Raw genomic sequence first — 12,412 nt, forward strand, 5'->3', positions numbered from 1 at the left:
TAACCCACTGAGCCACCATCATCAGGATTAGTAACTTGTCTTATAAAGTTCTGAGGCTAATTGTGGAAACACATAAAATAATAAAATCAAAGCATTTTACACACTGTAATGTGACAAGCAAATCACAGGCTTTGTCTTTATTCACCTTTGTTTTAGAGTGATTTTAAAAATCTATCGCAGTTTGGTCCTACCTAAACAAGCTTAAGTCTAGTGATACTAGACTAGGGATACTTTACAGTATCCAAAGTCATATATATGTGAAATTTGGTATCAGAAGATTTAAATCAAACACTTTTGGTTTCAAGGTTTCTGTGTGTGTGTGTGTGTGTATGTGTGTGTTTGTACACATGCACACACATGCTTGCACCTACATACTAATATCAACCATATGGTTCCAGATCAGAGTTGGTCAAGAGAGGACCTTGCATGTGGTTTGGAAGACAGAGGTGAGGTAGAGCAAACACTCCATGAAAGTTGTTGCAGTCAGACATGATAAAGGTCAACACAATAAGGACAGACGAAAAGATGCCCAGCAAATCCAAGCTTGTCCACGTTCTCTTCTGCTCCGCATCCAGCTACTGCCTGACTACAGGCTCTCTTGGCCAACAGCAACACTAGGCCCAGTACCAGAGACCTGGCTAAAAATCCACAAAGTAGCAACGTCATTTCTGTAGAGACTGTGGTCCATATTGGCTCTGACCTGTCCACGTACACCCATGTATCAGGCAGGGTGGCTAGCAACTGTTACTCTGACTCGGACTTCCCCTTTTCAGACCTCCACTTCACTTCTTCTCCTACATTTCCTAATAATCCCAGGTTTCCATAAAACTTACACTTCCTCTCTTTGCTGACTGATACAAAGATGACATACTTCTCATGCCTGTTGCAAAGCTATGACGAATTTGATACCTATGCAAAGCTAAATATGCACCCCAAGAATGTGCAAAACTGTTGTCATTAGTTTTATTTTTTGTTGTTGTTGTCATTAGTTTTAAAAGCATGAAGAACTTATTTTCCTTTTGATATATATAGATTTTATTATTGATAACATTTAGCAGCCGAAGGAAGTACTTAATGCCTTTAAGTGCTCTAAAAAATTTAGAGACTCTTGGGTAACAAAGAACCCTAGAAACTACTTTCTCTGTGTCTTTACAAGGTAGATAAGGAAAGTGCCTCCCAGAGATGTCAAATTGTTTGCCTAAGTTCCTTCAGAGTCAGTGACTTGCTCTTCTGTTAAAAGCAGATTTCTTAAGCTGTCCCCTTACCTCATTATGGAATGCAAACCATCTTGCTTAATAGAGGCATTTAATTCAGAATGTCTATGTCTATGTTTCAACTTCCTTTTCTTATCCATGATCCTATTCCTTACTCTTTGTTCCACTTCTTTTTAGTCTTCCTCTCTAGGAGCTTCTGGGCCAGGCAAAGTGAACTGTGTTGCTCTTATCTTACCTAAGCATAACACTGAGATTCCTTCTCCCCTCCTCACTTTGGCCTAAAATAATAACATAAACAATCTCCCAGTCATATCTGACATTTAGTGCATTTCTTATAACCTGCTCTATTAGTAATATCCATGCTTACTGGTTGTTATTTCAAAGATAATGAAATAGGGGAGAGTTGGTACAGATTGGATTTTTCATGAATAAAACTATGAAATGAATGGTGCACTGAAATCTATTCAGGCAGAAGAAATACACTCCATTATAACAGATGTCAGTGCATGTTGATGAATACCCATCTGAATATAATCATTGGAAATGAAAATTTCAGAGGCCTAGAAAAAACTGCAGGTTGCCTTGTCTTAGGTCAGCATTGGAAAGGTTTAGAAATGATACGCTGCTCCCCCAAAATGCATTGATACTACAGTGGTCTTCTCCAAAATTAAATCCTGTTTTGCCTGGAAAAAAAAAAAAAGATATGTTTCTTAAAACACTGCACCTGTCATTTACTTCTTCTTTTGCCTGGGACAAAATAAAAACTGTCCTTTCTTAGGACAGTTTTTATTTATTGTAACTAGATGTTGGTAAATTCAGTCATTTACTTTAACAGGTTTGTTACCTCCAAGTCTAATTTTTCACTATTTATTCCAACATTTCCTGACTACCTCTTGTATGCCAGACTTGGTAAAAAGTGTTAGGGTTATGGAATGCAAGTCATTAGATTCTAAATTTCGTGAGAGTAAGAACTTTGTACTTCTTATTCACTGATAGTATACTCTCTGCCTAGCACTTACCTGATACAAAGGAAGTGCTCAATAAATTATTTTTATTTATTAACTGAATGAATGAATGAATGAATGAGAAATCTCTGGCTGCAAATAGTTCACAGTCTAGTGGAGGTAATTATACTATCTGTAATGAGTGTGCTAATAATGATATAAATGTGGAGTTGATGGAGCTCACAGGAGGAAAAATCTAATGATATTCTAATTCAAGTCTCCCACTATAGAAAGTGGGTTAAGTGACTTTTTGGACCACTGAGGGAAGAAACTCACCTCTAGCAAGAGAGTGAAGGAGAAAGTCATGTCTGATTTCAATCTAGAAGGGCAAGTAGGCGGGAAAAATGTTCCAATGCAAAAGAACCCCAGACATCTTATGCGATATTTGCCATTACTCTTAGAGACTCCAAAAAGCCAGAAAAGGGAGCTGAGGTCCCTGAGAAGTTGTTTTACTAACAACCAAGAGGAACTTACCAAAATAATAAAGAAGGCTTGTGGTCTGACAAACAAGGCTTTTTGGAATATATTTAAAGTTCTTTCAAAGATATAGAATTAAAAATGAAAAGTGGCATAAAGCCAGCTAATCAAAAAAACAAACAACCCTTCATTTCATTACTTATGTTTCAATCAGCTTTCTTAATAAAAATGGGGTTATATATAAAAGGTACTGGTAAAGCACCTAAAAATTTGTGTCCTGACAAGAGAGCAAATCAGAAAGTTCACCCTAGTGGGCTGCTATAGCATTTTTGTATATTTACAATAAGGTCTAAAACTACAGAATCTGCTGGTAAATCATAAACATTTTCAATTCAGTTAGGAAATCAAGAATATCTAGAGTAGTAGGAAAAATATGAAGCTTAAATCTAAAATTAAACCCATGAGTATAAACAATTCAACCAAGAGCCAGGTGTTGGATACAAAATCAACTAAAATTTTAGCGACTTCAGTGTTATTTTAGCTAGTAGGAATCATTTCAGAAGGCTGGGAGGCACAGCTTGCCATGCCCAAGAGATTGAGCTTAAGTCCCAAACTTAGAATAGAGCCTTTCCTGGTTATGCTGTTGGTATTTTAAGAAACATGACAGCCCCATCTGCCATCCATATGAGAAGTCACTCTTTCCAAGATGTCACTGAATTTATGCCTGTAACCCCAAACTAACAGGAAAAGGAAATATCATTCTCCCTCATCTCCTTCCAAGAAAGGTTTAATGTGCAATAGTCTAGCACTCTTTCCAAGAAGATAACCAAAGATCTTTTTTTCTACAAATATATATATATATATATATATATATATATATATATCAAAGTATGTCAATATCCAAAGAGTATAAAAAGTAAAAAAGGTTAGCAATACACACAATGGTTATTTTTACCCTAGAACTTCTTTGCCAGACATTCACTAATCATTCTACATGCATTATCTCATTTAAATCTAATCCTTACAATGATTCTAGGTTTAGTTATAGCTATAATCATTTAGTAGATGGAAAAAGAAAAACATCTTAGAAGTTAAAATTTACTGGTTCAGTCAATCCACAAAGATAGCAAAATTATAGGCCTGGGACCCAATCACACATTTTTCTGAAGCCAGATTTCATGCTCTTAACTATTCTGACATAGTGTTTCTATAATCATATTACTCCCTTGAGATTATAATCTTTTAACAGCTCCCATCATCTGTATCAAGGTTCCTCATTCTGCTTTAAGTTGGTTGTAGATAGAATTCTAGGTGTCTATGAACATGGATGAGGGAAAAAAAACCCTTACATCTTTATTTTTACCAATCTTTAATATACTAAGCAATATCTATCATAATTTTAAAAAATTGGTTCAATCCAAATGCCTTCCTTTGAAATTCCAATAGCATTGTTTTATATCATTTTAAAATACCATTCCGAAAAGGGGTCCATAGGCTTTACTAGACTGCCAAAGAAGTTTATGACACACAAAAATTTAAGAAACCCTGCCCCATATGATATAATCCAAACTCTTTTGCATGGCATCTAAAATTTTTCATGTAGTCTATTGGACAAGGAGCATTTTCTGGCCCAATCTGAGCCCATCAGAATATTTCAGAATGATTTTTTTTTTTAACCTGGAATTAAGGATTGAGTCAGCTTCTCTCTTTGGACAGAATTTTAAAGTTGTTAGGCTATAGAGTCTTTTGTGGCTGTTTCCCCCCATCATGGCCAAAGGAGCCTATATGTGTTAAAAGAAAATAAAGCTAAATAAATATATCCACAAATAAAAATAAATTAGTAAGATGTAGTCACCTCTATCGCCTTAGGACTCCACCTCCCAGGCTTATTTTAAAATCCTTCTAAGCAGTTATCTTGGCACTTTGTATTTCTTTCCAAGTCCATCCTGCTTATCATTAAGCAGTACACCCGGGACAATTTTTCTAAACAATGACTATGTTGACATCACATTACTCGCCCCAAAATTCCATGACTCCCTATTGTCTACAAACCAAAGTTCAGACTCCTTCAATGGATTGACATTCAAGAACTTTCATGTAATGGACCCACATTGGCTTTCCAACTTAAGTCTTCAAATTCTTCCTCTCCATCATCCTGTATTACAGTCAAAATGAATCAATTACTCTTCTTGTTTGTAGCCCTGTATTTTCCTTCTTCCATGCTTTTAATTAACCTCCTCCCTGTAGCTGGGATACCTCTGTAATCTTCACAAATCTAAATCATACTTACTTGTCCAGGTCCAGCACAAAAACAACCAAACTCATCCAGTGCTAATTTCTGATTCTTCTCAGGAGAAAAAAAAATCTATTCTTTGAGTTTTGTGTATCATTTACCTATACTTTTCACTGGCCATTTGCCCTACTCTAATTATACAATTATTTAATATATAACATTTTCCCACAATAGTAATAGTAGTAATAGCAATTGAGCATTTATGCCTGGTACTACTGAACACTTTCTTAGAACTATATTTAACTTTCACAACCAGCCTGTGAATTAGAACCTATTACTATGCCATTTTGAATGGTGAAGAAAACTGAGATACTAATAATTAAACAATCTTACCAAAGGATGGAAGCACTTACCTTCAAACCCTGGCAGTCTGACCCTAAAACTCACCCGTGGCCATGCTCTACTATTCTGCCTTCTCTAATAGACTATGAGCTTACTGAAACATTTCTTGGTTTGGTACAGTTTAACAGCTTACAAAATGCCCAACACTATGCCTTGGGTATAATCTGTGCTCAATAAAGACTTGGGTAAATCATTTTTAGAGATTTACCTATAAATCACAAAGTTTGAGATAAAATGAAAGTTAGAAAAGCCAGTCTCTCCTTTTAAAAAATATTTTATTTCTTTTCAGTGGAGTCATCAGCTGTGATCTTAAGTTTTTTTTTTTTTATTATTTATTAAGCTAAATGAAGTATGTAACATGATGGCCCCACTTAATAATTGTCCAATAGATGTTAGTGGTAGTTATTGGGGTTTGTGTGTGTGTGTGTGTATGTGTGTTTCTTGCTGTTATTTTTGTTCTTGTTACCACAGTGAGTTAGGAAGAAATGTTTCAGACTCCCACTATATATCAGAGAATAATGAGTGGTCAACGGGTTGAACAATATGGTAAAGATTATTGTTTAGTTGGTTTCAAAGCCAGAACTTAAACCTGTGGCTTTTCATTTCCAGCCTTTGGCTCAAACCCATAGACCCCACAGCTATCATCTAATCTCAAGAATCACATCTGCTTCTTTAAGAAAGAGTAGAAATGATATCCATTCATTACTGGTCTGTGACATATTTAGTAGCATTCAGAAATTCAATTTCTATAATCATCTTTATTCAATTATTGAAAACAGAAGTTGTAATGGAAAAAAATTGAAAACGATTTATGTGCTTAACACCAAAGAATTCAAGATGTTATGCAGCTTCAAGTTTTAAATAGCATTTTATTCTACCTCAGAATTACAAGTTCAGGGAAAATAACCAACCTTTGTTTTGAAGTCCCTGGTTTTTGTCATTTCATGGCAAATTCTAAAATGCTTAAAGATAACATCTTTGATTCATTCTGGCTGGAAAGATAAAGCCAGCCTAATAACAACTGCTGGTATTCCAACTTCAAAAGATATATACTGCTAAGTCATTCCCTAGTTATGATCTATCATCCTTTCTGAAGAATAAAAACTGTTGCATACGCTATATGGACAGAAGGGGACAAATTAAATTTAACAGCTTTCTGCAACAGACATGTCTTTCTCTAGAGACAACTCCAATTATCTTAACCATAATAAGAAGTTAATTGTTAGTAGCCTTCCCTCTGCCAGCTTTCTTCAAGTTCAGTCTGCAAACAAGCAGATTGCCTTCAAAGTAAATAGAAATTCATTGCAAGGATAGGGAAATGTGAGCACTTAAGCTGGAAGCAATGACCCAAGTGCTTCATATTCCATTCCATCTCTGACTTTCACCGTGACTCCAAACAGATGACAAATTAGCTTTGATTTGAACTCAACAGCTGTCCTCTCCCCACCTCGGCCCCTCCTTTCTTCACCTACCCTAATATGATCCTCTTCCAAAATATCCCACCTATGATAATAACACCATTATCTACTCAGTCACTGTGTCCCTTTCACGATCCCTACAAAGATCTTTATTCAATTGTGCTGGCCCTCTTCTAATGCCTGCCCTGATGCTGAAGAATTAGGTCCCTTTCATGCTATCAGTTCTACTACTTGCCCCTCCAGATTTTGTGAGTTCACGTTGGCTCTTTAATGTTTTGTCAAAAGCAAAAAGTAGCAAACCCAGCCATTGTGTCAGACCAGAGAGATCCTATACCTTTAAACGAAAAGGGAACATGTTGCAACAGGAATATCATATTCATTAGCAACAAGATAGTCTTAGCTTGTAAAGTGCTTGGCAAACTGCCAGACCTCAATTAGCATTCCCCTTTTTTGAGATTACTAAACCTTCATTTCTTTTTTTATTTTATTTTATTTACTTATTTGAGAGAGAGAGAAAATGAGAGAGAGAGAGAGAGAACATGAGAAGGGGGAGAGTCAGAGGGAGACACAGACTCCCTGCCAAGCAGGGAGCCAGACCAGGACCCGATCCTGGGACTCCAGGATCATGACCTGAGCCGAAGGCAGTGGCTTAACCAACTAAGCCACCAGGGTACCCTAAGCTTTCATTTCTGACCAGCATCTTTCCTGTCTCTCAAGTAAAACTGAGAAAGGGAACTCAGAACTAGAGTTCTGATAGCACCATATCATACAGTTTCATTGTCCACATTAAAACCAACTGGGGCACCTGGGTGGCTCAGTCATTAAGCGTCTGCCTTCGGCTGGGGGTCATAATCCCAGGTCCTGGGTTTGGGCTCCACATTGGGCTCCCTGTTCAGAGGGAAGCTTGCTTCTCCCTCTCCCACTCCCCCTGCTTGTGTTCCCTCTCTTGCTGTTGCTCTCTATCAAATAAATAGAATCTTAAAAAAACAAACAAACAAACAAACAAACAAAAATGGCACTACTTTTATTATTTGGGTCAGTTTTATAGTTTCCCAAGTACTAGAACAACGCTGTTCTAGTGGCCACTTTTGGTGGTTCATTCAACTGCTCCATACAAGTACTTATAATAGAAAAAGAGAGAGAGAAAATGAGATGTAAACCTAACTTTAGGTTGGACTTCAGGTAGCAGAGAAATTCTAGAATGACTGCATGATGTCATATCAACTGAAACAGGCCTTTTATTTTATTTTTTAAGAGTTTATTATTTGACACAGAGAGAGAGATAGAACGAATGGGAGGAAGGCAGAGGGAGTAGCAGACTTCCCACTGAGCAAGGGGCTGGATGAAGAACTCCATCCCACGAAGCCAAAGCTGGGATCGTGACCTGATAGGCAGATGCTTAATTAATTGAACCACTTAGGTGTCCCTGGAATAGCCCTTTCAGATTAAGACAGCACTGTCCAAAATGAAGACCAAATCATCCATTAAGTTATGGAAGAAATAGAATTGCTTTTCCTACTTTTTATCTTGAAGTTTCAAAACTTTCATTCACAGAATATTGATAAAGTAATACATTTGTTTAATTTGTTTAAAAAATCAATGTGCAAATATTGATGGAAATTCAAAAACATTTTACCTGTATTGGTGTCAAAAATATTTGGAAACTACTGGATTATCACATTACCCAAATAACGGAAAGATGCTTAGAGGTACTGTGACCTCTTGGCTATTCACTTTTGTTGAGCTATTCCCCCTTATCCTAGGGACTCAGAGCTAAAGCCAATTTTCTGCTTTTATATATAATCCGGTTTACAAGAATAAAGGGCAGGGTGGTTGGCATTTCTGCCCATAAGAAAACTCTTGGAACATAATCTTCAGATCTTTAAATTCCTCTAAACAAGAAATCTCACAATCTCCCTAAAATCTCCCTTTCTACAAATACTAACGGCTCACCAAGGACTGATGACTTTTATCCCTGAATACTGCCTCAGTCTGTCCCTCTGCTCCATTTGCCTTACAGCTATGCCACAATGCACACTGTGATGGCGGTTCTCCTGGGATCATGTAGCGCCAGGTCTGGACGTCAATACAAACTCTTTCACGTGGATAGCATATGTATTCTACCCTCTAAATCCAGGTTCGTTTCCCAACATTCCCCTTACACTCACACTTCTGAAACACTGAATCCACTGCAGTTCCCCATGCATACTTAACGTTTCTTTAGATCTCCATATTTTTGTACAGTTTCAATGACCTAGGATTCCCTTCATTCCCCTACTCTCAACCTTTATTCACCTACATAATTCCTGCTCTTTCTTCAAAATTCAGCTCTGTTCTGTTCTAACAAAAGACATTTACTGTCCCCTGTTAGATCTCTATCATTTTGTTTATTAAATTTATTCTTACCAAATTATATTCATATGATCCATTTATGTGTCAGCCTTTCCCCTAGATTGGAAGTTCTTTGAAGTCAAAGATTTTCTCTTATTATTTTTTATATTCCCAGTGCTTAACACACTATAGAGGCTCAAAAAGATTTATTAAACTGAATGTGTACTTTTAATTCTCCAGAATGTCATATGTAATAGACAATTCGGGTATTTACCTAGGGCATCCCTAACCTAATGCTCAGACAATGTATCCCTTGGCACTGAGCTAGTCCACAGTTTATACATGTGGGTAAGCCTGTAAGTAAATAGAAAAAAAAAAAAAAAAGTAACCACAACAACCCTGTTATCAAATCAAGTATTTCCTAAAGAACATGGAGTCTGGTCATTCAAAGTTCCCTCGTTCTGCCACACTTTGTTGGATTTGGGCTTGCAAGCTTTGCTCAGGAGCTGAGAAGAACTAAAATTCTATGGGCAAGAGAGTAGAAAAACTTAAAGCTAAAGAGGATATGCTGAGGAGGATGTGGTGGGGAGGAAGAGGAGTGAGAGATGTAAGAAAACTAGCAAGATGGGAGAAAATTGGGTGCTTCATAAGAAGGTCCCCATTGCCCACCCCTACCCCTTCAGTTAATATTACTAATTTGTAAAATTTGTATATTTTTTTAGTAACTTGGAGAAAAGGATAAAGGTTAAGTGTATGCTTATGTAAAGGTGAAAGATGAAAAGAGCATGAGAACAGGAATCCAGAGAAATGAGTTGTAATCCTGAGGAATTTGGATTTCACAAGCATGGAATTAGCAGGGATTAAAATGGATCATTATCTAGATTTCTGAGAAGCAAAGAAGCCCTAGTTAATATCTGGAGTGAAAACAAAAACAAAAACAAACTAGAAATATAAAATATATGTATCTGGAATGTATTGTCTGAGAACATGGTTAGGGATAACTTGGGTAAGTTATATATACATACATATAATATACATATGTTATATATGTAATATATATGTAATGTGTAGGTGTATAAGTATATGTTTATATAAGATATATATGTTATATATCCATATATGATTATATAGTTTTACGAAATAGGTATACAATTATAAATATTACATATAGTAGATAGCCATATATATTATATATAGTATATAATTATAAATATTTATACACACACACACAGTACTAGCACTGCATTTGAAAAGACACATCAGGAATCCATTGGCAAGGTCTTTAAGAAAAACAGTGTAAAGAAGTAAAATTAATAGACATTATCAGATTCAAGAGAAGACAGTTAAGCCAGATTAGTCAGCAAAAACCTTTTTTGAAAAAGCTAGATTGAAATTGGGCTCTAAGTGATCCAGAGAAATGAGTTAACAGGACATAATTTAGTAAAGAAATAGTGATAGATGCAGAAGTAGAAGTTGAAAACCAAAAAGGAATTAATCAATCTGTCTAGGGCAGGTGTATTTGAGACAAATAATATATTTTTCATACAGAAATTCAGCATCTCACCTCTTTGAACTGTATCAAATAGCTTAGCTTTCTGACCAAGTGCTTTCATTCATCTATCAATCATCCCATTACCAATTTTTATGCTCTAAAAACCAGACCATCCTATCAAGAACTTTCAGGAATAAGAGCACCCTGAGCATCTATGTCTAATAATTTCGAATTTGCCCCCATGGCCCTTTCCTACCCATAATACTTGAATTATATTGACAAAAACAATTTTTTCTCTTATCACATTTTGAAGACTGACCTTAGCACTTTATATAACACTAAAGTCTTTTTTTTTTTTTTTAAAGATTTCATTTATTTATTTGACAGACAGAGATCACAAGTAGGCAGAGAGGCAGGCAGAGAAAGAGGAAGGGAAGCAGGCTCGCTGCTTCACAGAGAGCCCAATGAGGGGTTTGATCCCAGGACCCTGAGATCATGACCTGAGCCAAAGGCAGAGGCTTTAACCCACTGAGCCACTCAGGCGTCCCCACTAAAGTCTTTCTAAGTCAGTATCACTGAGGCTCAATATCTCACACTGACATCCAGAACATAAGGTAACTCAATGATACTTTGTAAAGTTCCATTCAAATTATAAGGAATTGTACCTGCTATTTTATATTTCTTAGTGCTATGGGTGCTCACTGCTTTTACCGAAAAGGCTGAGTTGAATTTTCTTGTTTCTCATGTAACAGTTGGGAACCCCTAGAAAAGCCATGCCTCAGTTCAAATCCTTGTTTAACTCCCCACTGAGATTTTTGACCTTAGGCAAGTTACTTTGCTAGTCTCTGCAATTTTCTTCATCTGTAGAATGTTGATGTTAATAATAAAACCTGCGTTATTTGTATTGATTAAATGAGCTAATGTTAACATGTCTATTCATTACAATTAGACACAGTTATGAGAAGCAAAGACCCAGAGAAAGAAGTCCACAGATGACCAATCTGTATGGTGGCTTCATTGCACCAGGGATCCAGGACCTTTCCCTATTGTTACTAGACAGTACTTTGCTTCAATTCTCATGGTCATTTCATTATCTTGGAGAGGGAACTGTTAACCTGGACACATTACATTTTAAGCAGCAGGAGAAAGGCACAAAGGAAAGAGTATTGTTTACTAGTAAAGGACAATTTGGGGACACCTTATCTGATAGCCTCACTATTAACTCACCAGGCAAAACCTGTCACTTATGATCTATATGTGAAGGAGATTAGGGAAGGAGCAGAGAATATTTATTGTAACTGTAGGGGCTAAGGGCAGGCTTCCCCAAGATAGGTCACATTGGGATGAAGATTATTTTGAGTTAAAAAGCAATCAAAACCCAGCAGATTCAGGAAAAACTCTTTACCTCCCTTTCAACTAAGAATTTAGATTCTTAGTTTTTAGAATTTAGATTCAACCTAAGAATTTAGATAAAGGACCTGCTCTAGTAACAGAGTTATCACTATAGATAAAGTTCTAACATGAACTAGGCATGGTAGACAAGGAAGAACCTAGCAAGGTCTGTTTGGTCACAGTCCTCTATGTCCTATTGTTTATGAATGGCACAGCAAACATTTGTTTACAATCTTCCTTTGAATTGGATTTCTTTTATTTGAAGTCCCAGAACCCTACCCTCTTAAGTTCAAAATGAAATATATACTTCATTTTTGCCTGTCTTTGGAATCTCATGTTCATGTGGATTTTCTGTACATAGGAAATTAAGTTTGATTTTCTCCTATTCATCTGTCAGGAACAAATCTGTTAATCCATCAATTTGATCCTTAGTCTTGCTAGAAGGACCCTGAAGAGCAGAGAAAATTCTCCCTCCCTGACATAATCCTTTTTAGTTTTTAGTTAGTTGT

The sequence above is a fragment of the Lutra lutra genome, chromosome 10 (assembly GCF_902655055.1).
Source record: "Lutra lutra chromosome 10, mLutLut1.2, whole genome shotgun sequence".
NCBI lineage: Eukaryota > Metazoa > Chordata > Mammalia > Carnivora > Mustelidae > Lutra > Lutra lutra.